Below are 26,697 nucleotides of genomic sequence, written 5' to 3'. Positions count from 1 at the left end.
GCGTGACGTTATTTAAACAGTTTGATATCAACTAATTCCGCAGCTCTGGCTTCCATTTTCCTGCCATTTGTTCCAACTAGACAGCATACAAAATTACAAATCTACTCTTTTTTTTTTAGATTTTGAAAAATGAGTTTACAATTCCAGACTATATAAGCAAAATTGAGCTATTATCTTCGTATATTCTAAGTAAACTTTAAAAGTAAATGGGCAATCTAAAGAATAAAAGTTAACAGCTTTAAATAAATCATTTCTGTTTGCCAAAAAACGTTAAATTTTAAGAATGTATGTATGTATTTATATATGTACAAAGAATTAAAAAGTTTCCTGTAGCCATATAGAGCCAGACAGTTAAAAAATTGCTTCATAAAGCCAAACATTTAAGGAAATTTATGGAATGAATCCATTCACATGCGTAACACATGTATTTCCCGGCACAAAAGTACATCATTAAAGGCTTTTTACAGCTTTTGGTCACATATTGCTGCCATATATAAGTAAAGGTTCTTATGAACATTAACCATCAAATTGTTTGTACTGCTTGTTGGTAACTATCCTGCTCGCTGACATAAGAACATTCTATGCAGGTGCCAACTCCTACTTGGAATAATGTACAAGAAGAGGCATCTCAAGTCTTCAGGGCTTTATTCTTCTATAGCAAGGGCAGTAAATGGGCATGGTCCCCTCTGGATTATTTTCCCCCTTAAATCATGGAATTTTCCCATAAAATTCAATTAACATCATCTTTTACTTCCCTTTTTTTCTCTCCAAAAATACTGTGTTACTTTCCCCTAAATTTAAAGAAAGGCCACTTCCTCTACCTGTGAAAAAAAAACGCCCTGATCTTCTTCCACAAATAAAGCTGGCATGTCACCATAACACATTTACAGTAATCATGTGATTTAAAACAAAACTAACAAAAACTTATAAGATTATTACTATTTTGATCATTGCAACAACTGCAGATGGAATTTTGCCTCATAAATTACAATGAAACATCAAATACTGTTAGTTTCTTTTTTTTCCCATCTGCTTTAATCTTAAAAAACAAAAACAATTTCCTAAAAATTATGACATGAAAATAGTTATATTTGTAGTCATTGAATCTGCTACATCATTTACCACAGATTCTGCCAAACCAAACAATTGAACTAAATAAAGACCATGAAATGTGGTACAGCAAAACCCGTATCTAATGTGTACATTGACATTATTCCTGCTGTTACTTTTATGACAATTTTGGCACAGTAGCAGACATAGAATTACAGTCAAATGCAAAAATGAGCTCACATGTTTTGTACATCTACGGCGTGTAATGCGCAAAAATTAACAGCTTATCTCTCAAAATGAAATGACACTTCGTCTTCTCCCGTAAACACACTGACCTGTTTAAGGACATTTTTCATTAGTCTAATAAGGGCAAAAAATGCTTGCGTAGACATTTAAAATTGTTAACGGCACCCATTTTACTGAAATTTCTCACACTTGTGTACATAAATACATCGAACAGTTCACACATAGCTTCTTCCATGTTTTGGTCTAGAACTGTTAATTGAATATATTGTAATGAATGCTCTAGACGAGTTAATAGGATTACTTCAGCCAGTTATCCCTCAGCTAATTCATTTAATTCTATTCCTGAACATAAATCAACATGGAAACTTTAAAAGCCTAAATATATAATAAGTTCTTATATATGGCTTTCAAAGTCACCGAGAAAAAAAAAGTACAATAATACACAGCAATACATTCAGTCAAAATACAAGAACTTTAAACTTATCCCATGCAAAACTTAATGATAAAATTATGTCCCGTTTTTAAATTTGGACCAGTAAAATAGGAATATTTAAGTCCCGTATAAAAATACTCAACTGGAGAGCCAATAGTATCAAGCCTGGTCAGACTGCACAGTACTGGTGGCATAGCCTGAAAGGTTTGTAGTTATCTTGTTTCAATTTTGGATTTTGTACATTAGAAATTCAACAAAGTTCCATATCAAAATTCTGAAATTTGGACATCTATTGGTATGGAGCCTGGTTAGACTTCTCTTTAATTGTGGTACATGTGGTATAGGTTTGCACTTCCCTTAATTTGAGTCTGAACCAATGTCACAGGATTTTAAGGGAGTTCCATATCAAAATTCTGAAATTTGGATAGCCAATGGCATCAAACCCAATTAGTCTGCATGGTTACATTTTGATACAGGCAAGTAATTATCTACATTAAAACGCAAAGCACAGGAAAATAATAAAAAATAAATATTCAAACAGTATCCAAAACTATAATGTTTGGCAGTAAAATCAACATTTCCTGAAATTATCCTATACTGGTGTCATAATTATGATGAAACATATATAAGACCTCTGTTAAGTAGGGCTCAAACCTACAATCCCTGGGTTAGGAAGAAGTCCCATCAGCCACACTTTAGAGCAGACTGAAATTCATTTTGTTTTATTTTAACCACAAGTTTCAATAAAAAATTATTCATCCCTGAAAGGTAGCCAACGCTTCATAAGATTAACATAGCCAAGACCCCAGTAAATTTCAAGGCCATGATCCCTGAGTTGACGAGCTTACACTCTATAATCACTTTGAAAGCAGATCATAGAACATCTTATTTCATTTTAACCACAAATTTAGTTGAAAATACTTTAATATATAATATACCCATAAGTCGCCCCTGACGAACAATGACAAAAGGTAAGATCATTGAAAACAGTGAAAATATATTCTACATCAAGTGCGTATATAATAATAATAATAATAATAATAATAATAAAGAATTTTAATGACAAAATAATTACTATATAATTATCATTTCATCTGAAAACCATCCCATACACTATTAACATTTCGTCTATAATGCATTCAGATCACCGATATTTTATACACTTCAATTTAACACCTGCATCCTAATTACTCAGTTAATTGGAAAACACATATCCTAGCAGGGCCGACTTAGATAAATAAAACCTTTCCCGTTTTATCAGCCTCCGTTTACATTAAGACATTCTTTAGTGAAGCATTGGAGTTACTCTAATTAAATCGCACACAAAAAATATATGAAAGAATGAATATTGTTGAAAATCAGGTTGTGTCGGTTATTTCTATTTCTTCATTGATGAACATACAATTTTGATTGAGGGAACTTAACAACCCATTACATACACCTGCCTTATCTGTATATTTGAGTTATCTCCCTTCCACCTTCATCACAACTTATATCTACAGACTTATGGTTATGAATTCATGAGTGATACCTTGAACAATAGAAAACTAATCAAAACCTTATGCATGATTTTTTTCTTCTCTTTTGCATCATGTGACAAAATTGTTCTGACAATAACAATGAGACAAAATGACTGACAATGAAAATGTTGCACATTGTCAGACAATTTTTAAAATGTGACAGTAAACTGAAAAAGATTTCTGGCAATACTCTTGAAATAAATTGTGGCAAATTGTTCTGACAATATTTGATCAAATAGGCAACATCTGGTAATAAGAACTTGACAAAGTCCCTGGCAATGGCAATGCTACTGGGGAAATGGGGGACTACAAAAATCTGGAAAAGTTCTTGGCAATAAGAAAGTGGAAAATCTGAGGACATGTAAATATGACAAACTCAGTGTGACAAAAACAGGGAACAATACTATGACAAAACACTTGACATGACAATGACAAGAACATAAAGACTGGTACACACTGTCAATACATATCTAAGAGTGACAATGACAATTTTTTTGCGCATTTCAACCAATAAATATTTAAAATCTATGATTGACAATTTCAGAAACAACAAGATGAATCAATAACAGGATGGTACAATTTTTTGTTGCATCTTGACAAATAAGCAACAAAAGTTTAAACAATAAACTAAAGCAAAAATAAAGCAAAATTAGTAAATAAGAAATGGCAAAAAATTCTTCATTTTTGCAAATATTTCATACAACTTAAATTGTAAAGTAAAAACTTTATGAAGCCACAAAATCTGGTATTAATGCATATTTTGATAAAAATATCAAATATAACTATAGGCAATAAGACAAATAAAACAATAGGGTAAAAAAACTAGCATAAAAATAGCATATAAAACATTTTCAATTTGTAACAATAAAACTTAAGAAGAGCTTTAATTTTCCTAGGAAACTTTGACATCACTGTTAAATAGGCAAAAAAAAACTTTATTTTAACATTTATCAAGATGTCACAAACTGGGGACAAAATATCTTTCAACAATTATTTCTGCAGATTTCCTTAGACAAAATCTCTTTCTACCATAAAATGATGGAATATCGTAGTAATTGAGGATAACTGTTTGCAGAAGAAACACATAAATAATGATCCATCTGCAATTATTCCAAAGATCAATATCTAATGAAAAAGTCTACTCTTCTAGGCAATTCCAAGTTAAAGAAACTGTGTCATATATAACTCTGAAAGATTCATTCCAAAAACTGATTTTGCATTACTTTAAATAGGGAAAAAATAAATGTACTTTAAATCTAATTATTTCAAAATTAGTGGAATTACCTCATATGATTAAAAGAAATACAAAACATTAATTGCAGTTTCTTTTCAAAGACAATTCTTTAAAAAAATTATAAAGGGCAACTTTTCTTATAAAGCAATGCAAATTAAAGCACTTTTAATATGGTATACAAAAATATATGAAAAGCAGCATACATGCTCTCATAAAACTGTATACATTTTCTTTTGATTCATAAAATAAATTAAAAACAAAAAGGAACCCAACAAAATTAAAGCAACCATGTCATAAAATACAAGTGAATCTTTAATATGCAATATGCTACATAAATTATGAAAGATTAATTGAAAATTCCTTTCTGTAAAATTTATTATTTGCTATTGTTTTCTTGAAATTCTTATTTATTTTCACTTAAAATGATGAGAACATTTTATTATCAAGCAATGAGACAGCTGCTTTAATATTTTCTAACAATTAGATACCCATCAAGGCGATATCTGAAGTAATACTTTCCAACAAATTTATCATTTATTCAGGAATCGGGACAAATGTTGAAAATCCTCCTACAAAACTCTTACTCTTATATCAATACTACCAATGACATTTTTTATGGAATAAATGCAAAACTATTTAAATACCCATAATTTGCATCCTTCAAGCAAGAATAGTTAGATTACTTATTCATTTATGTGATTGCCAATATGTTTATAAATTATGGTGACACAGCAGTTAAACAATACATTGTTTTCAAGATTTTTCATCTTCTTTGAATATGGAACTGATTGTCATTAGTTTACCCCCTAAATATCTTAAAATATTAAATAATTGTGATTTAAACACCATTCTAACAAATAAAAGAGTGTTCCATGAAATTAAACCCCATTTTAATTGATGATTCATCTTGAATGAGTATTCCTGTTATTCAAACAGCATTCCAACAAATCTACCACAACAAATGATTGTGCCAGTGATTCAAACATCATTTCAACAAATCAACCACAACAAATGATTGTGCCAGTTATTCAAACACCATTTCAACAAATCAAGCACAACAAATGATTGTGCCAGTTATTCAAACACCATTTCAACAAATCAAGCACAACAAATGATTGTGCCAGTCATTCAAACACCATTTCAACAAATCAAGCACAACAAATGATTGTGCCACTCATTCAAACACCATTTCAACAAATCAAGCACAACAAATGATTGTGCCAGTCATTCAAACACCATTTCAACAAATCAACCACAACAAATGATTGTGCCAGTCATTCAAACACCATTTCAACAAATCAACTTCAACAAATGATTGTGCCAGTCATTCAAACACCATTTCAACAAATCAACCACAACAAATGATTGTGCCACTCATTCAAACACCATTTCAACAAATCAAGCACAACAAATGATTGTGCCACTCATTCAAACACCATTTCAATAAATAAAGCACAACAAATGATTGTGCAAGTCATTCAAACACCATTTCAACAAGTCAAGCACAACAAATGATTGTGCCAGTCTTTCAAACACTATTAACACCATTTCAACAAATCAAGCACAACAAATGATTGTGCCAGTCATTCAAACACCATTTCATTAAATCAACCACAAATAATGATTGTGTCAGTCAATCAAACACCATTTCAACAAATCAAGCACAACAAATGATTGTGCCAGTCATTCAAACACCATTTCAACAAATTAACCACGATAAATGATTGTGTCAGTCATTCAAACACAATTTTAACAAATCAAGCACAACAAATGATTGTGCCAGTCATTCAAACACCATTTCAACAAATCAAGCACAACAAATGATTGTGCCAGTCATTCAAACACCATTTCAACAAATCAAGCACAACAAATGATTGTGTCAGTCATTCAAACACCATTTCAACAAATTAACCAGAACAAATGATTGTGCCAGACATTCAAACACCATTCCAACAAATCAACCAGAACAAATGATTGTGCCAGTCATTCAAACGCCATTCCATTAAATCAACCACAACAAATGATTGTGCCAGTCATTCAAACGCCATTCCAATAAATCAACCACAACAAATGATTGTGCCATGCATTCAAATACCATTTCAACAAATCAACCACAAATAATGATTGTGCCAGACATTCAAACACCATTTCAATAAATCAAGCACAATAAATGATTGTGTCAGCCATTCAAACCCTATTCCAACAAAACAACCACAACAAATGATTGTGCCAGTCATTCAAACACCATTTCAACCAATCAACCACAACAAATATGTGTGCCAGTCATTCAAACACCATTCCAACAAATCAACCAAAACAAATATTTTTGCCAGTCATTCAAACACCATTTCAAGAATGTGTGCACCATTCATTTCAACGTTATTACAGCAAATCAACCATAGCAATTGATTTATCCAGTCATTTAAACACTGTTCCAAGAGATAAACAACCAAGAATGAGTGTCATTCAAACGCCATTCCAAAAGATGAATCAACAAGAATCTATTGTGATTCAAACACCATTCCAACAAATGAGCCACCACAAATGATAATTCCTGTTAAGTAGATGAAAGTTAGATGTCCCTTGCAAAAGTCAAATCTAAAGCTAAGAGGGGCAAGTGGCTGAAAATCAGCCAATCTGATTTCTAGTTAAATTGGCTATATCTTTCTTTGTTTATTTCTGAAACAAGACTGATCATTTGCTGAATCTGAAACAAGACTGAAATTATGAAACTGACATATTTTTAGAGGCTTTTTTAAGTTGTTTTTTCCCCCAGACATATTCTATACCCTGAACAAGTTTGAACCCAGGTGTAAGCCTCTTCAGCCTATTTCAGATGGTAGTCAGATGCTTTGAAGCTGAACTGCAAGATAATAATCAGCATTCATTCAGCTTAACATTGTGTTACATGATGGTTCAGCATTATAATGTAAGACCTATGGATCTAAGTTTCAGATAGATTTGTAAGTTTGATAGGCTTTCTGAATGCATAATGTTTTCTACAATGATCTGGTTAATGACAATTATAACTATGGTTCGTCTTGTGAAATGAGCCGCGTCATGACATAACCAACATAATGGGTTTGCGACCAGCATGGATCCAGACCAGCCTGCGCATCCGCGCAGTCTGATCAGGATCCATGCTGTTCGCTATCAGTTTCTCTACTTGTTATAGGGTTTGTAAGCGACCAGCATGGATCCTGATCAGACTGCGCGGATGTGCAGGCTGGTCTGGATCCATGCTGGTCACAAATGCACTATGTTGGTTTTGTCATGACACGACTCAAATGTTTTACTCTTAGCCACTGCTAGCCGCAACTGAATCTACCTAAGTGGCCGGGTCTGACCAAGATCAGAGGCATCTGATAGGCCGACATTTTTATGCTGTCTGATCATGTTCTTGCACTGTTTGCTATTCAGTCAGTATTTATTATGAAATGTTACCTGAAGAATGATGAACAGTTTTGTCCAGATTGGAAAAAGGAAAAATGACAGTAAACATGGTAAGGGTTAATGCATTGGGCACCTCTGGCTCTGTGGTTCAAGTGACTTCTGTGGACCTATCAGTATAAAGGCTGGTTAGGACTGGTACAGATATAAAGAATTCTTCCTAAATGAATAATTTATAGAAATGTTGCTGAAAAAATGACACAAACATTGCCGTAAAAACAAACAAACAAACAAAACTGAAATCATGCCCTTTTCCATGTTCCACGAAAATTGCTTAACATCAGCACTATGTCTCCGAGTTGAAATCTTCTAAAATGTTTCTAGTAAAATATTAGTTTTAATAGCGAAATTTTTTTTTAATTCATTATTTTAAAATGCCAAAATGTTTCCCTGGCAATCTAGAACATATGACTTGGATAATGATTACAGGCAGCCATCATGGGTCACTTAAATCTTAACTAATTTGCCCTATTTCCCTCTGATTTTTGCTGTGTCGAAAGATAAAAGGTAATAAAATATGTCTTGATTAAATAACATCAAAGCTGGAAGGAGATTGATTTTAATTTAAGAGAGGGGTTCTGTGAAATTATACGATACTACTGTTTTTACATGATAACTATGAAATTTCTTTCATATCAGTGCACGTGTTAATGAAGAAATTAACTTGAAATTAATGAACAAAGTCGATTGGCCGGTTGGTCTGATAGTCTTAATGCTGAAATTATTCCCCGTGCCAACTTGTTAACTCAAGAACTTCCGATTTTTTTTTATTCGTACCTAAATTGTAGCGAAAAAATAAGCGCACAAAGGATGTTGCTTAAATATTTAATCAAGTTTAGAAGTAAAAAAAATCACATTCATGACTTTTTTTCTCCTTTAATAAACTTAAATAAAGTAGAGATTCTATATCACTTCTAAAATCAACAGCAATACTAAATTGAGCCGCGTCACGACAAAACCAACATAGTGGGTTTGCTACGAGCATGGATCCAGACCAGTCTGCGCATCCGCACAGTCTGATCAGGATCCATGCTGGTCGCTTACAAACCCTATAACAAGTAGAGAAACTGATAGCGAACAGCATGGATCCTGATCAGACTGTGTGGATGCGCAGGCTGGTCTGGATCCATGCTGGTCGCAAACCCATTATGTTGGTTTTGTCATGGCACGACTCAAATCTGCTTTCAATCAGTCAGGAGCTACACCTATTGTTCTTTAAATTTATAAAGATTTTTTAAGCACCAAAACTGTCAATTATTTGATTTGTCTCTTTCTTTTCATTTGACTTTAAAAGCAACAGCAATACTAAATTTTTGGTTTAAATAGACTTTAAATCTACTTTTCAATCACTCAGGAGCAACACCTATTGTTCTATTATATAAAGATTTTTAAGCACGAAAACTGTCAATTATTTGATTTGCCGGTTCTTTTCAAATGACTTTACATCTGACCAATGATTCAAGACTGATCTCTTTAGAAATTTTTTCAATCAAGTCAATTACTTTATAATAAGCAGTGAAGTCCTGTCATTTACGGAGTTATCAGTCAGAATTTAAACATGTCAAAAACAGCACAAATTTTTTTGTGCCAGTAGGCTTGAACTTTGACATAACTAATCCTTAAATTTAACTATCCTTGTTCAAAATGTGATCACTTTTGTCTTTGGCCACATAATTTTTCATTTTAGAAATCATTTAGCACCTGCATGTGATTAATAAAATTGTCTGTCACTTTAAAATACCAGTTACCAAAAAATGTCGACTTAAATCAGCAGTAAGAAGTGTTTATTTAATTCATATTTAAACCCCGGAGATTTCAAAAAGTATTTCTTAAATGAGGTAAATAACACTCCCTGATTGTGAATCTACATGACGTATGTGAAATTAAACGGGCTTAATTACTAAAAGCAAGGGGTGATCTACGGGGAAGGACATTTACGTTTCAAATGCGTCTTCCATCAATTTCATGCTTACATACGTTCTCTTTCATTTCAATTCAACTAGTGTCACAAATAATCCTATTAAACGTGAACAAAGAGTTAGAATAATTGGCAAACTTTTCATCAAATCGCGTACATTATCCCCTAAAATTCTCATTTATTTGAGTTTAATTAAACAAGCTATGTGACGACTGATAAATGAAACCTCTATGCCGTTTGTATGTTAATATGGTAGAATTTCATCTTACGATAATTAATATCAGTTGGAAATTAATCTGCAAGTGCGTTAAATCAAACGTCTTCTGCTCAAATCACGATAACATTCTTTCGAAGAACTGTTTCGGCTCGTAGCAACAAGCGTTTTTAAATCGGAACTAATTAGTACGCAAACAAGCCGTATCTTTTAAACAAGTTATATTTGTATTGTTATCGAATCAATTCTGTGTAAGATCAAAGAGGTGAATGCAAACAGGGTTGGGAATACAAAATGCATAAACAATGAGACTTTATGTTAATATTTTCAATAGCCCTCCCTGATAGCTTAGTTTAGTAAAGTTTATTATGCATCATTTTAAAAAGTAAACATAAAAAGCTTTCTTCTTTCGTTTTGAAGTTCTTTTGAGTGATCTTGGGAAAAATGAGCATGCTACATTTTCTAGAACAACAACAACAACAATAATTTTATTCTGAAGAACAAGAATGATGTTAAATAAACCATCTTGACAATCTTAAAGGAGCTATCTTGATAATCTTACTCAGGAGCTGCACTTGGGTCAAAATTCTTAAAACATAACATTTAATCTTTTTACATAAATCACTGGAAGGACATAAAAAAAGAAAAAAATTGCAAATAATAATAACGAAATATACTCGGAATTAAATTGAAAATTGATAACTATTACAATTCCAAGCCCGTTTTAAGTGAAGGTCATTTTGCACAATAGAATTTAATATTCTGGAAAAATGGATGAGGGAATGATTTGAAAATTTGGACACAAATTATTGGTTTAGGCCTTCATCAAATGGTACACAAATCTCGGAATATTATTTCCAGACCCGTCATGTTAAAAACCTTATAAAAAGACATGCAAGGAAAAAAACACCCTATGTTAATGTTTATCTACAGGGAAATAAAACAAAATTTAATTTCTAAAATTGCAGACATAAAAGAACTCTAAACAATAGTCTTATAACACTTTAATTCTTTCTTTTTTTCATTTATCGTTTAAAAAAATAATACACACTAAAATTTCTCTTCAGTTTCAATTAATAAGTTTTGCCATCACTTAAAAAAATAAAAATACTTTGAACTCATGACATTTTCTGAGTGTGTCCAAAAAAAAGGAAAACAAACTTGAAACATTTTTTTTTCCAAGCACCAAAATTGCATGCCTTTTAATAAGTGAATGGAAACCTTTCTACCATATAAGTATAACAGCCTGAAATAAATATTCCCCACGCAAAATATAAAATGATTTAATACCCAGACAATGTAAAATACATGTTACACAAGTCCTAAAAATAAGTTATCCCGACTATTAACTACTACATTCTGCCAAGATCCCTTTTAATGTGAAATAATTACAGCAGAATGCACACAGTCCTCACGATGTCTGCTCTTTAAAAACAAGGATTACATATTAATTATCTCCCTTTGACTGTAGTAAAGCTAATTCATCATCAGAATTGAGTAGGGGTTATTTTTATAAAGTTCTATGTCTTTGTTTTCTTTCTTATTTCACCTGAATGGTAAGAAGTAAGATTAATCCAGATATAAAACCCTTTAAGAAGAATTAATTCCTCACGATAATTATTTATAATATCAGCTTATCAATTCTACATCAACTTTGTTTCTATTTATTTGTTTTTTGTCTCTCTATTTTTCTAATGGGAAAGATTGGAAGTGCATTGGGTTTGTCTAGGAATACAATGTAGGCTTTCACATAATGCTGGAAGGTTTCAGATATGGGTACTGTCTGAAATATGTTTGTTTGTTTGTTTTTCCGATAGAAAGATCGTGGGCTCGCACTACACATTAGATAAAGGGAGTTAACATGACCAGTTACTCAACTTCACTTCAGTCTTTATGTTGATAGAGTGTTGTGCAGAGGGGTGCACAAGATTGTCAGGAAATGTAGGCACTGGTTTAGAGGGATGGCCTGAAATATTAACACTGTGGGGGATGGCCTGAAATAATAACACTGAGGGATGGCCTGAAATAATAACACTGAGGGATGGTCTGAAATAATAACACTGTAAGAGATGGCCTGAAATATTTACACTATGAGGGATGGACTGAAATATTTATAAACACTATGAGGGGTGGCATGCAATATTAACACTATGAAGCATGGGCTATTGACACTGTGAGGAATGGCCTAAAATATTAACACTATTAGAGATGGCCTGAAATATCAACACTATGAGGGATGGCCTAAAATATGAGAGATGATCTTAAATATAAACACTGTGAGTGATGGCCTGGAATATTAACACTATGAGGGATAGCCTGAAATATTAACACTACGAGGGATAGCCTGAAATATTAACACTTTGAAGGATGGCCAGGGATATTCACACTATGAGGGATTGCCAGGAATATTAAAACTATGAGAGTTGACCTGAAATATTAACACTGTGAAAGATGACCTGAAATATTAACACTATGAGGGATAGTCTGAAATATTAACACTGAGGGATGGCCTGAAATATCAACACTCAGAGGGATAGCATAGGATATTAACACTATGAGGGCTGGTCTGAAATATTAACACTGTGAGAGATGGCCTGAAATATTAACACTATGAGGGATGGTTAGAAATATTAACACTATGAGGGATGTCCTGAAATATTCACACTGTGAGGGTTGTCCTGAAATATTTACACTGTGATAGAGGACCTGAAATATTAATATTATGAGGAATGGCCTGAAATATTAACACTATGAGGGAGAGCCTCGGATATAAACACTATAATGAGGGATGGTTTGAAATACTCACACTATGAGGGAGGACCTGAAATATTTACACTATGAGGGATTATCTGGAATATTTGAACTATGAGGGATGGCCTGAAATATTAACGTAGTGAGGAATGCCCTGAAATATTAACACTGTCAAAGATGACCTTAAATATTAACATTATGAGGGATGTTCTGCAAAATTAACATTGTGAGGGATGGCATAAAATATTAACAATGAGGGAAGGCCAGAAATATTAACATAATGAGGGCTGGTCTGAAATATGAACACTGTAAGATATGACCTGAAATATTAACACTATGAGGGATGACCTGAAATATCAACACTATAAGGGATGGCTTGAAATATTTACACTACGATAAATGGCCTGAAATATTAACACTATGAGGGATGGCTTATAATATATCACTGAGAAATGGCTTAAATATTAACACTATGAGTGATGGCCTGAAATATGGGGACTAGAGATGGTCTGGGATAAGGACATTGGGTTATGAGGGATTGTCTGAGATATGGACAAAGAGTTATGAGGGATGGTCTAGGATATGGGCACTGTATTTTAAGGGATGGTCAGAGATAGATTATTGGATTAGGGGGGATAATCTGAGATAAGGACACTGGGTTATGAGAGATGGTCTGAGATATGGACACCAGGTTATGAGCGTTTGTCTGGAATATGTGCACTGGACTAAAAGGGATGGTTTGGGATATGGTCACTTGGTTACAAGAAATGTCCCGGCAGATGGGGACTGGTTTTTGAGGAATGGGCTGTAAAAAATAGGCACTGGCTTATGACGGACAGTCCAGGATATTAGCAAAACTTAAATATTTTGTAGAATCAAAGTAGAAATGTGACCATATTACCACTTCATTTCTTTGTCAAAGATAGCGCAATACAAATTTCGAATCTTAAACATTATGAAACTAATAATTCTAAAGCAAAAGAATATTATATTCTGAACCACATAATGAAATTGCTTCCTGAAATTAAACATAAAAATTCCAAACATTTATTTTTTTCCATATCAAAAGAAATGAAAAATAGTCACCAATCAGTGAAGATGCTAAGAAACTTTCTAAGAGAGACTTCTTTTTTTCAAAAGATTTTCTTTGAGCACACATTTTTTTTCGCCAAAGCTTCATTAAAGTTGACAATTGTTTCCATCAATTCGAAACTGGGAATTTCTTTCTAGTGATGCAACAAGAAGCCGAGTCCATTAAGGTGATTGGTAGAACTGAATTAATCTGGTGCTTTCTAAAAGATGACATGTCCGTCTTTAACCAAAAGTGACAGCAATAATCACTAGTAATGAGGCTCTATGAATAATCTTCATCATACATGGAGAAGCACAATTTTCTAATGAAACTTTCCCATAGATTAATCGTATTGTATAAGAAGTTGATTTTTTCCGAAAAAAGGTCAGATACAGGATGGTTTTGCTTAATTTTTTTCCAATCAGCTGCTTAAGCTAAAAACAAGAGTATTATATTATTAAGAGCCTATGGATGATTCACAACTTGATATTTAACCTCCAGCATGCTGTGGGCAGAAGCTGAATATAACTATGCAACCAGTGCAGACCAAAGAACGGCAGCTAGTTCGAGTGGTTAAAGCCTCAGACTAGTCATCTAAGGATTGTTGGCTGCTTGGGTTCAAACGCGATCAGGGGCAAGCTGTTGTTTCTGTGTTTACTCATTGCTTAGTACTGGTTGGCTCAATATACAGATTCAAGAGTGTTTAAATAAGCTTATAGCTTCAACACAAATAAACTAAAATTGATAATAGAAGCTGAAATTCAATTCTCCGAATTGACTTGTGTTTGAAACTGGTCTACTGTCTGAAAATTTGATATGGACTGTCTAAAGATATAACTTTTATGACTTATATCTTATTCATTTGTTTTATTGATTGATACCAAATCGACATTTATCGCAAATTTTGCCTGCCATGACCAGTTCCAAACACAAGCACATGATTGGTCAATTTTGAGATTTCAGTCTAAATCTGAAATTTAGTCTTTCATAACATACTTAAACAGTCAAGGTGCAAGAGAAGAAACTGGAATTACAATACATTTAAAAAAAAAAAAAAAAGCTTTAAATGCTAATTAATGCATTACAGTGCATTTGTATTTGATCACCGCTAGAGATAGTCATACAAAAAAAATCTTTTTCAAGATGTTAACAAAGCCGATCAAAAAACACAAAAGATCCACATTCCTTAAAGAAGGCTTAATATACAAACTGCTTAATTTTTAAGTATTCACTTCAGATTATAAACTTGATATCTTCATAGAATACTTCTCTGAAATATATGCTTATTATCATTTCATCTAAAAACCGGCTGCCAAAATTACCAGAATATCTACTGTTATCGGTTTAGAAAGTCAATTATAGAATATCCTCAGAGATTTTCATTAACTAGAAAAGATAAGGCCATCTTGATCACTAGACAAAGAAGCAATTTTTTAAATTACCGCAACTAATCAGATATCTATCAAAAGCATACAGAATTTCGCCTTCCTTCGGTCAGATGCGGACTGAAATTTTATCCGACTAGAATGCTAATGTTTCGGAGTCGACTCCCGGATTCTGAGACTGACTATTCGCTTATCGAATGTATGTAACAGCTAGACTATCAAACTGTCAATGTGCCAAATGAAACCCGTAATGAACTGTTCACAAATTTTCCGTTTTCTAATCAAGCATGCCAAAACTAGCAAAGAAATGAACGGTTTACTTTGTGTGACAATATCCACCAGAATTACATCCCTTCATCCCAATTATGTCGCATATAATTGGAAGGCAGTACGGTTTTTTTCCTCCTACAGAGCAAAACAAAATTTGACCGATCACAATGATGTAGATAAATGTGTTAAAACACTGTTTACATTGACAGTTTTTCATGAATGCCTTTTACTCTCCAATTGCTTGTAAGCATTAATGACTTCCTAAAAATCAAACCAAAACATCCTGAGAAAAACTGAATTGAGAACTACTAAGATTGCAATGTTGGTGTCCTGAATTCATTTATAGATAAAGCGAACATGAAGGGTATCTACAGCAGTGTGATTATGGTAACTATTTTCAAATCATTTTCCTGTCACAGTCTTGGGTTCGAATCAGCTAAAAACAGCAACACCAGTGATGGCATGACTTAATAACCAGTCAAACAAGAGAAGAATAAATAAATTCAACCAAATCAAGCACCAAAATTCTTATTGTAATATACATCAAGTAATCAAAGTATAAAATTTCAATTATCTTCCCTTTGCAACATAAATACTTCTTTCATATATCCCAATTAAATACAATAATTGCAATTTATATCCACCCTAAAATTTCTTTAATTATTCTAGTATGTCAAGCAGAAAGTGATTTTTTTCCCTTTCCGATTAACAATCTAGATTGCGAAAATTAATCGTTTTAATTGGAAGGGTAATTTACGACAGGCCTCCGTACTGCTCGATAACAATACATAAAATTGTTGAAAAATTTACATGAACTTTTGACGACACACTGTTTAAGACACCCAGAGACATCACCACAGCATGGTGTACGGGGTGAGTAATTTTTATACTAAAAAACATCCCCAGCATCATCCGTGTTCTTTCTTGATTAAAGACTTATCTCTAAATCAGTAGTTTTATTGTTGGAAATCGAGAAGTGTAAAATTCATTGAACCCCATAAGGAATGTGTACAATTTAATTAAAAAAGTCCCTCGATACCAAATAATATACAATTTTGACTTGAACTCTGGAATTTATTGGTTTTGTTCCTCCGGTTAAATGTAGGTTACATGTTAAACAAAACATCTCCATAGTGGGTGATTACTTTGTACTTTGCTTTAATAAAAATTTGGGGAAAAAATGATACTTATTTGTTAATCTAAGTGAGGGTTAGATGAAATTTTTCAAATCTTTTTTTATAATTCAATCATCATTCTCGGCAGAACTATTTGCAATAAGGTGTGGAGACAGTGACATTATCAAGGTCTTGTCTTTCTAGCTTTACTGGTAGATGAAGACATCAAGGTGCCCCCTCATTTCCAACTCCACTTCCAAAAACTAACCAGGTAACTACTTTGCAACGAAGAGTTTAATGTCTCTTGCAGATTTAAACCAACAGCATAGGGACTTAGAATTCAACCAACGGCAGACTTAAAATAAACTAACCACCTCCGTAACTAAGATACAAAGCTATGAAATGGATACATTACCAGCAAAAATACCTTCCAATAGCATTGTTCACAAAAGTTATATATTTTTCATGCAACTAAGATATCGAAATCATATAAACTCTAGTGTCTTAGGTTTAAAACTTCAACAGCATGTATGCAATGACCCTATGTTTAACTCTGGACTTTTAATTGATATATAATTTATTTCAGTTTGATTGTGTATGAAACTATAAGCTTATAGACACATTCTGTAATATGTTCCTGGAACAAACCAGTACTAAGCAATGAGTGTAAAGTTTCTTACTAAAGGAAACAATGGCTTGACCGTATTTTGGCTTAAATTCAAGCCAGTAATCCCTTCATCTGTTACCCATTCTGCCAGACCGCCTCTCTGAGCTTTTATTCATTGTGTAGACAGAATGAAGCCATGACCAATCTGTATGTGTGATGGAAGAGGAGGTTGAACCACCGAACAAGCCATTGACATAACCAGGAGTGCGGGAGCAAATTAGCCAACAGAAACCAAAATACTCTCCACATTATATGGTGTCACAGACGATCTTCAGTGGATCACAAATGTTATCATGTCTGCTGTAGGGTGAACAAAATGACATTAAACATTATAAACATCTTGTTTCATCATATACATGTAATTTCAAACACATTGGTCAAGTGGCAAAGCTTAGTATAAATTTATGTGTTGGTCGGCTTATACTTAGGTTTGTGGTAATGCATCCCCAAAACATATTTTTTACTCTTAATAATGTCAGAGGTGTGTTTTGGTGTATATTTAGTACAGGGGATTATTAGAAACTGAATGTTAGACAAATAAATGACTTAATTTTTCACTTTCCTAGAAAAAAGTGCAGGCCACAGCCTAGATTGCCTATAGAAAGCTATGCCATTTGTTTTGAACAGTGAAAAATATATTGTAAAATATTCAAGACTTCAACAAAAACTTCTATAATATAAGAAAAAGAATTGCTTCTATATTCTCCAAAAGTCACAACAATACAGTACGCATATTTATTTTAGATCTAAGAGTCTATGACAAATATCTTTGACATTTCACAAACAAACAAGGAAAAAAAATGCTATATTTAATCTGTCATTACTAAACTTAAAATAGCCAGCATTAAACAAAGAGCTTGATCAGATATTTTGCTTTTTTTCCCTCTGTTTTGTTCAGACCAATTAATAAAATTAGAGAGCTACAGTCCCCAGACATTTCTAATTACCCAAGTGTCGTAACCACAATCTACCACCTGCGTTTGTTAATATAAATTTAAATAAGGTATTAAACAAACAATTAACCCAGCGGAGAACACTGTGGTTTTTGTGGTAGTCTCCCTTGTATTAAGTGCTTAAAACTTGAACCTGTGCTCTGAACTCCGCTGAATAAAAAAAAATAATATAGTACCAAATTATTGATAAATTATTTCAAGTACCAAATTATTGATAAATTATTTCACTTATGTACCAGTCATTTAAATGTAACTCTGATTCCTTCCCCTCCAGCAGAAGTACCAGTCTTTAAATGTAACTCTGATTCCTTCCCCTCCAGCAGAAGTACCAGTCTTTAAATGTAACTCTGATTCCTTCCCCTCCAGCAGAAGTACCAGTCTTTAAATGTAACTTTGATTCCTTCCCCTCCAGCAGAAGTACCAGTCTTTAAATGTAACTCTGATTCCTTCCCCTCCAGCAGAAGTACCAGTCTTTAAATGTAACTTTGATTCCTTCCCCTCCAGCAGAAGACTTAATGTATTGGAAATTAACCCTTAACAGGCTAAATACCTTAAATGGACTTGTCCATCTTTCAATCTGGACACAACCATTCATCATTTTTTGAGAATTTTCATAATAAGTACATGTATATGAAAAGCAAACAGTTAAAACATTAGCCTGCTGATCTTGGTCTTCACTGGTTGCGTGGCCACCAGTGGGCAAATGGTCTCTTATACTGTAGTCAGATAGCATTGTTTACAAGTAAGAGTTGTGAGTTCGAGTCTCATATACAATTGACTTTTCTGGAACATTAGCATCTCCAAAACAAACAGGAAGTTAAATGGTATATACATAATTTTTTTTTGAAAGCATTGTAAGTCACAGCAGCACTGTGAAGGTTATAATATTGTGACTTCGAGCTTTATAAATGGAGGATATCCATATGGTTACCCATTGCATTATTTTATGGACATGTGAGTAAAAAATATCAACTTTTCTAAAGCTTGCTAGATTAAGCTTCAGTAGCATAAAAGTATCAAAAGTGTCTGTCAGGATTCAAACAGCAGTGAAGGGCACCATTCATGTCATTAGATCTACCGCTTTGTACACTAAACTACCTTGAATATGTTCCAGTCCAGTTCAATGTCCCAAATGTTCAACATATCAAGCGCTTTCCTCCAAGGACCAATTTCTTACAAGCTGACATGACCTAAATTTCATCTTTACGAAGCTAATTAAAAACTGTTAATTATTTCTGATCTCTCTCTACGAACTAAATTGTAGTGGCGTTAAATTTACCAAGTTTCGCATCACTTACACGTAAAAGAACTAAACCGAAAGGCAATCGTAACAGCATGTCAGAGAAAAATCTCAACCGGTACGGAAATAGAAATTTCTCGCAAATCGGCTTTATTCTTAACTTCAAAAGTTAAAAGTTGCTTGCCTGTAACAAAATGTTAACACTAAAAAATCTCCGAAAACTTTAAATTATTGAGGAGGTCTACAACTGAAAAAAGGAACATCAGTTTAAAAAATGTCCTATCTACTTTGTCCAGATAGGCGACTGAGCTGATTAGACTGGAAGGAAATTAATCTACGAATGTCAAACCACGTGAAGCCATGTTTTGCCGCGTCTAGACAATAAGCCCGTCTTGCATATGTAAATTAAATTTTACTGAAGGAAGGGTACGGTCCCCCATCACGTCGAGCTGTGGTTAATTAATTAGACAATCGGGGGAAATTAATTAAAGTCAACTTGACACCCAAATGTCTGTAAGTTAGTGAACACTGTCGGAAATGGGCATACTGATTCTTCATACTTAAGTAAACAAACGTTTCAGTAAACAGGGCCTCATACATTATTCTTTACAGTTTACACTTCATGTATACTAAGCGAAAGTGGAAAAATAAATTTAAACAGAAAAAAAATCAGTCCCTGCATTATATCTATGCTTCAAAATTATGTAATTAATTTGTCCCCAATAAAATAATAATGAATGCTATTTGTGATGGTTCACCATTGTTAAGACTTATATAAAAAAAATTCTTTAAGTCCCACAGTGGTCAAGTACTCGACTTAAACAGCTATTACTTTAAACTGAGACAAATAATTGGAATTTTGAAGTCTTACATCAATTGGGAAAACGTGATCCTTAATATCAGTTTTTTCTTAAATTTCAACAAGAGGAAACAAAGCTTACAAATAAAGATGTTCTTAAAACACTCTCCATCAACAAGAAAAGGTCTTATATTATTAAGCACTGTCTTAAATGTCAATAAAGTTTAATAAGTTATGACAAATTAACTCCTCCTTTTTTAAATAAATCAAACAAAACATACTTACTAAGTTAACTTTTGTTTCTTTTCTTATCCTCACTTTTTGGGCTCACTTGTTAACAATATCCTAGAAAGAGAAAAAACAATTATAATGAATACAATTCATAAGTAAATAGCAACCACTGCCCCTTCCTCCCCACAGGGAATTACAGGGACTTTGACCTTCACATTTTCGAAACCCTGGAAAACATTCCACCATGCAGGGAATGTCAAATGATGAAATCTTAGCAAAATGCCGTAAAGATGATGAAATCTTAGCAAAATGCCAAATGGTAAAATCTTAGCAAAATGCCCTAAAAATGGTAAAATCTTAGCAAAATGCCCTAAAGATAATACAAGAGCGATCAGTGATCACATGTATCGCCTCATGATGGCCAATTTCATGTTGGGACAAGTTTTGTGACAGACGGACAGACAGACGGACAGTGCGTACTGATCATTCCTGTAAAGTTTGGATAAAATTGCACCAGTAGTTTATGAGTAGTCCGGACAAGCTTTTGTGTATTTGGCAACACTCAGAAAAAAACACCTTTTTATCAAAGGGCCATAAGTCAGCCAAAAATCATTCAACCGGAAAACCCGTGCAATATGCGCAAGAACTTGAGCTACAGATCAATCCTGTAAAGTTTCATTGAAATTGCATTAGTGGTATAAGAGAAGTAGTCCGGACAAACTTTAAAAATAAAAATTATTAAAGGGCCATAACTCTGACAAAAATCATTGAACCGGAAAATGCTGACAATATGCACAACTAGACTTGGTACTTATCATTCCTGTAAAGTTTGGATGAAATTGCACCAGTAGTTAATGAGGAGTAGTCCGGACAAGCTTTTGTGTATCTGGCAACACTCAGAAAAAAACACCTTTTTATCAAAGTGCCATAACTCGGCTAAAAATCATTCAACCTGAAAACCCGTGCAATATGCTCAAGGACTTGAGCTACAGATCAATCCAATAAAGTTTCATTGAAATTGCATTAGTGGTATAAGAGAAGTAGTCCGGACAAACTTTAAAAATAAAAATTATTAAAGGGCAATAACTCTGACAAAAATCATTGAACCGGAAAATGCTGACAATATGCACAACTAGACTTGGTACTGATCATTCCTGTAAAGTTTGGATGAAATTGCACCAGTAGTTTATGAGGAGTAGTCCGGACAAGTTTTGTGACGGACGGACGGACAGACGGACGGACAGACGACGGAGAAGTGATCCCTATATGTCGCCACTACTCCGTAGAGGCGACACAAAATTCTTAGCAAAATGCCCTTATACTCAAGCAGGGACATTATTCTTCATTACTTTAAATACATAACCCTAAACCAACATATTGACAGAATGGAAAGTAAAAAGTTGGCTTATTTACCATACTATCCCCCCAGTACTGCCCTGAGGGTTGATGGGCCAGGCTAACAATAAAATGCTGTCTAAATATCATTCCTGCTCAAATTAGAAGAATTTAGAAAATGTAGTAAACCACTGCATCATTGTTTAACGATTAGTTTAGAAGTACATCAAAACTGCCATTTCATTTGTTGACTTTTCAGCTCTATGGGTGGAAGAAGACTTAAGATGCCCCTATAAGTCTTATTCTAGAGCTATGGAAATAATTCAAGCGGTGGCAGTAAGCCACACTGAATTTACCAGAGCACAGTTCAGCCACCTCATCATTTCTTGACATGCTGTCAAACAGTTTATCAGTACTAGTTGCCTTCACTTCCACATGGAACTGGTAACTTCTGTACATTGGAGAGCAGAGGTACAGTGCGAATGACTGTAGAAAGAATTTCATGATCAATCACAACGAAAGTGACCTGCGCTTACTGGGAATCAAACCATGGTTGCCCAATTCATAGTCCAACACTCTACCTATTGATTTAACTGTATGGCTAGTGCAAATGCAACCACCTAGGTAGCTTTCTTAAATAGCAGTACATCAATGTGCTAATGAATATAAACCACTTGGTCACGTTGGCAGGTATTTGCCAGCACAGCAATTTTGCTAAATTCTCGTTTAAAAACGGACAATAAACACACAGTTTTCTAGTTATATCCAAACAAAACAAATTAAAAGTGTTTCTATTAAATTCATTCAATTTTCTTTAAGTTTTTGGCAGGTGTTTGATTCCTGACTAACTTTAAACATGTCTGCATTAGTAAACATATCCAACAAATTTGTGATATTTTCAAGTTGTAACAATTACTATATAAGACAGTGATAAAGTTTGGTTGATACTGTTCAATAACTATGTCATGTTAATTAGTTAGATGACAGTATTTCCTGTGAAAATTACTTGAATTCTAACAAGGATTAACCAAAGTGTAGCCTTCCTTATTCTAAAAGGTACCTCACTCATTATTTCTCTTCTCTAACAGACTTCAAAATCATTGATCAACTCAATAAAACTTTACTATAACAAACCTTTCTAAATAGTGCACCCAACATTTGTTCAAGACATTTATATTTTTCAAAGAAATAAAGAAAAAAGTAATGTCAAGGATATCAATTGACAAAATGTGTTAAAATGTATACTTAGTTATTATAGTTTGATAGTGTTGGAAGCTATAAACTTATTGAAACACTCTCCAATCTGTTTTTGGAACCAAACAGAACTAAGCAGAAACAATGGCTTGCCCCTGACGGGATTTGAACCCACACGGCCTGCAATCCTTAGATTACTAGTCCAATGTGTTAACCACTTGACCATGCTGCCACAAAATAAAATGCTTTGGCACGAGAGAAAATGATTATTAACAAACTAATTTTATTTACAAACCGGTGTATTAAAGTTAACCTTTATTACTTACAGTGTCTCATTTTCATCTTAGAAATTTAAATCCTAAATGTGACAATTTTGTACAAGTATTTGATCTCAATGATTTAAATAACAAAAAAAATCCCATCGATTGTTGTGAAGGTCATTTTTTATCACATTATTTTATGGGGACAGAACTATCCTTGCATAGGCCCTACTATTTATCAATTTCAAGGGTTAACTAGAAAATTAATACTTATTTCAAAATTCTTAAACATAACCAAAGCAACAATATGATGTCACTTAGCAACAAGTCATGTTACCTCTCTGTATTTGAATCATTATGAACAAAAATTAATACAGTCCCTCCTTCAATATTTTTTAACCGAATGCACTATTCTTGATAATAATTTCAGATGTTTGGCAAAATTACATGTTATTGTCGAAAAAACAGTTAATGTTTTTCCGGTTATCAACAAAATATTTGCTAGAGATTTGAAATTAAACCGAAATTTTCATATGAATTTACAACAAAAAATTATTTATTGAACCTCTGTCCTGTCAAAGAAAGCTCGAGGATTAGCGCCAAAGTTTCTCGTGCGCAATTTTAATTGCAAAATGCGACACGAGTAGAGTGATGAGCTATTATGAAGATCTCGATTAACATGAAAAGATGATAAAATCTGAATATTTCTGTCTTTTCTATGATTCATACGTCAAATCAGTCCATCATCCGAAACTGAAAACACAAAATTATTCTAACTTAATCCAATTGAGAGAGAGCTTCCGTCGCATAATTCTTTGAAGCGAGCAAATGGAATTAATATTGATAGTTTTCTAGAAGGAGTAATTGCACAACAGAAAATATAATCTAAATCTTTATGACATTTACACAAATTTAGGTGAAGTATTCCAAGACTTGACGGCCAAAGGGAAGTTCATTAGTGGCTACCGCAACAAAACAACGCACTCTACAGTTGTTTTGTCGTCGACAATTGAGAACAACTTTGTCGTCTGCTGCAATATTTTTGGGGAAAACAAATCAAACTATTTATATGATTTATATCATTTCTTAAAAGACATTATTCTGCTCTTTTGTAACTTACTGTATTGTATGATGTATTTCTTCTGGTCATGCAAATTAAGATTTACAAAATTAAAAATGACAAAATACGAAAAAGAAGAAAATGTAAGTTACTTTTTACAAAATCATTGGTGCTTCATGTACAATAATTTTGGTACATACTTAGCAATACGCATAATACAAGTCTAGAAAATTTCTACCACTGATAATATAATTCATAAATCATCGGCAAGTCCAAAAAAAATTTTTTAGGCAGAAGAAAAATTTGACATGCTGTAGCAAGTTAAGAAGAGTCACTTAAATCATTTCCCATATAGGCAGACATACAATATTTAAACTGTCATTGAAAACTAGAATCAAGTGTCTGACATTACAACCTTCTTACAAACTTTTCCTTTGAATATTCTGCTAAAACTTCACAAGTTATGAACATTGCCATGCCCTACTTTGAAACAGAAATCTTCCATACTTACTTTAAGGAATATCAACTTATAGGGATATTAGAGAAGGGCTTAAACTAATATTGTAAGAACTTGTTGCCCAACCCATTTTCTCTTGTTATAATATCATCTTTATCAGTTGTATTATTATTCTACATGTATGTTCTGCAACAAAAATTTAAAGAGAAGCATATTGGTACCAAAATAAGGAGTTTTCTCCCTTTATAAGGAAGAGGCTCTATAGCCTCTAAGTCTCTTGATTTTGGGAAAAATAATCGCTTAAATTGCATTTTCCGGGACGAGCAGGACTATTAAATATAAGCCTGTTATATAATGTGATAAAAACCCAAAATAAAACAAGAGGGCCATGATGGCCCTGAAGTCGCTCACCTGTATATAGCGCCCCCCCAACAAACTTGGTAGACACCCATAAGAAGATGTTTCATGCTAAACATCTAAGCTCTAGCTCATTGGGTTTCTTAAAAAAACATTTTTTAAGTTTTTACTATACACATATAGTTAATAAATGACACCCCTGGGGCGGGGCCAGTTTTGACCCCAGGGCTTCTATTTGAACAAGCTTTGTAGACACTTACTAGAAGATGTTTCATGCTAAATATCTAAACTCTAGCTATTTGGGTTTTTCAAAAAAGATTTTTAAGTTTTTGCTATACACATATTAGGAAAATCAATGACCCCCCAGGGTGGGGCCAATTTTGACCCCAGGGCTTTTATTTGAACTTACTTGGTAGACACCCATTAGAACATGTTTCATACTAAATATCTTAGCTCTAGCTCTTTGAGTTCTTTAAAAGAAGATTTTTTTAAGTTTTTACTATATGCATAGAGGGAAAATCAATGACCCCCTGGGGCGGGGCCAATTCTGACCCCGGGGCTTTTATTTGAACAAACTTGGTAGACACTCATTAGAAGATGTTTCATGCTAAATATCTTAGCTCTAGCTCTTTGGGTTCTTTAAAAGAAATTTTTTAAGTTTTTACTATATGCATATAGGGAAAATCAATGACCCCCTGGGGCAGGGCCAATTTTGACCCCAGGGCTTTTATTTGAACAAACTTGGTAGACACTCACTAGAAAATGTTTCATGCCAAATATCTAAGCTCTAGCTCTTACGGTTTTTTCAAAGAAGATTTTTAAGTTTTTGCTATACACCTATAAGGAAAATCAATGACCCCCGGGGCGGGAACAATTTTGACCCCAGGGCTATTATTTGTACATACTTGGTAGACACCCATTAGAACATGTTTCATGCTAAATATCTAAGCTCTAGCTCTTTGACGTCTTTAAAAGAAGATTTTTTAAGTTTTTACTATATGCATATAGGGAAAATCAATGACCCCCTGGGGCGGGGCCAATTTTGACCCCAGGGCTTTTATTTGAACAAACTTGGTAGACACTCACTTGAAGATGTTTCATGCCAAATATCTAAGCTCTAGCTCTTACGGTTTTTTAAAAGAAGATTTTTTAAGTTTTTACTATATACATATAGGGAAAATCAATGACCCCTGGGGCGGGGCCAATTTTGACCCCAGGGCTTTTATTTGAACAAACTTGGTAGACACTCACTTGAAGATGTTTCATTCCAAATATCTAAGCTCTAGCTCTTACGGTTTTTTAAAAGAAGATATTTAAAGTTTTTTCTTTCGGTTGCCATGGCAACCAGAGTTCTCCATGGAATTAAATTCTTTGAACAATTTTTAAAGGTGACCACCAAAGGAACATTTCTGTGAAGTTTGGATGAAATTTGCTTAGTGGTTTATGAGGAGATGCCTTTAAAGTAAAAGTTTACGGACGAACGGAC

General features: G+C 33.5%; 1 protein-coding gene across 2 annotated transcripts in view; it reads right to left on the bottom strand.

Annotated features, from left to right (window-relative positions):
* The window catches only part of LOC132742814 (uncharacterized), a 51,675-nt gene that overhangs the window by 9,863 nt on the left and 15,115 nt on the right, over positions 1–26,697 (bottom strand). For both annotated transcript variants that reach the window (XM_060731303.1, XM_060731304.1), the window contains exon 2: positions 20,603–20,662. The gene's annotated coding sequence lies outside the window, so the exon portion shown is untranslated. The remainder of the gene's footprint in view (positions 1–20,602; positions 20,663–26,697) is intronic.

Source organism: Ruditapes philippinarum, unplaced genomic scaffold (genome assembly GCF_026571515.1).
Source record: "Ruditapes philippinarum isolate M1 unplaced genomic scaffold, ASM2657151v2 ctg57_1_1_1_1, whole genome shotgun sequence".
Classification (NCBI taxonomy): domain Eukaryota; kingdom Metazoa; phylum Mollusca; class Bivalvia; order Venerida; family Veneridae; genus Ruditapes; species Ruditapes philippinarum.
This window is presented reverse-complemented; position numbering and strand designations above follow the sequence as displayed.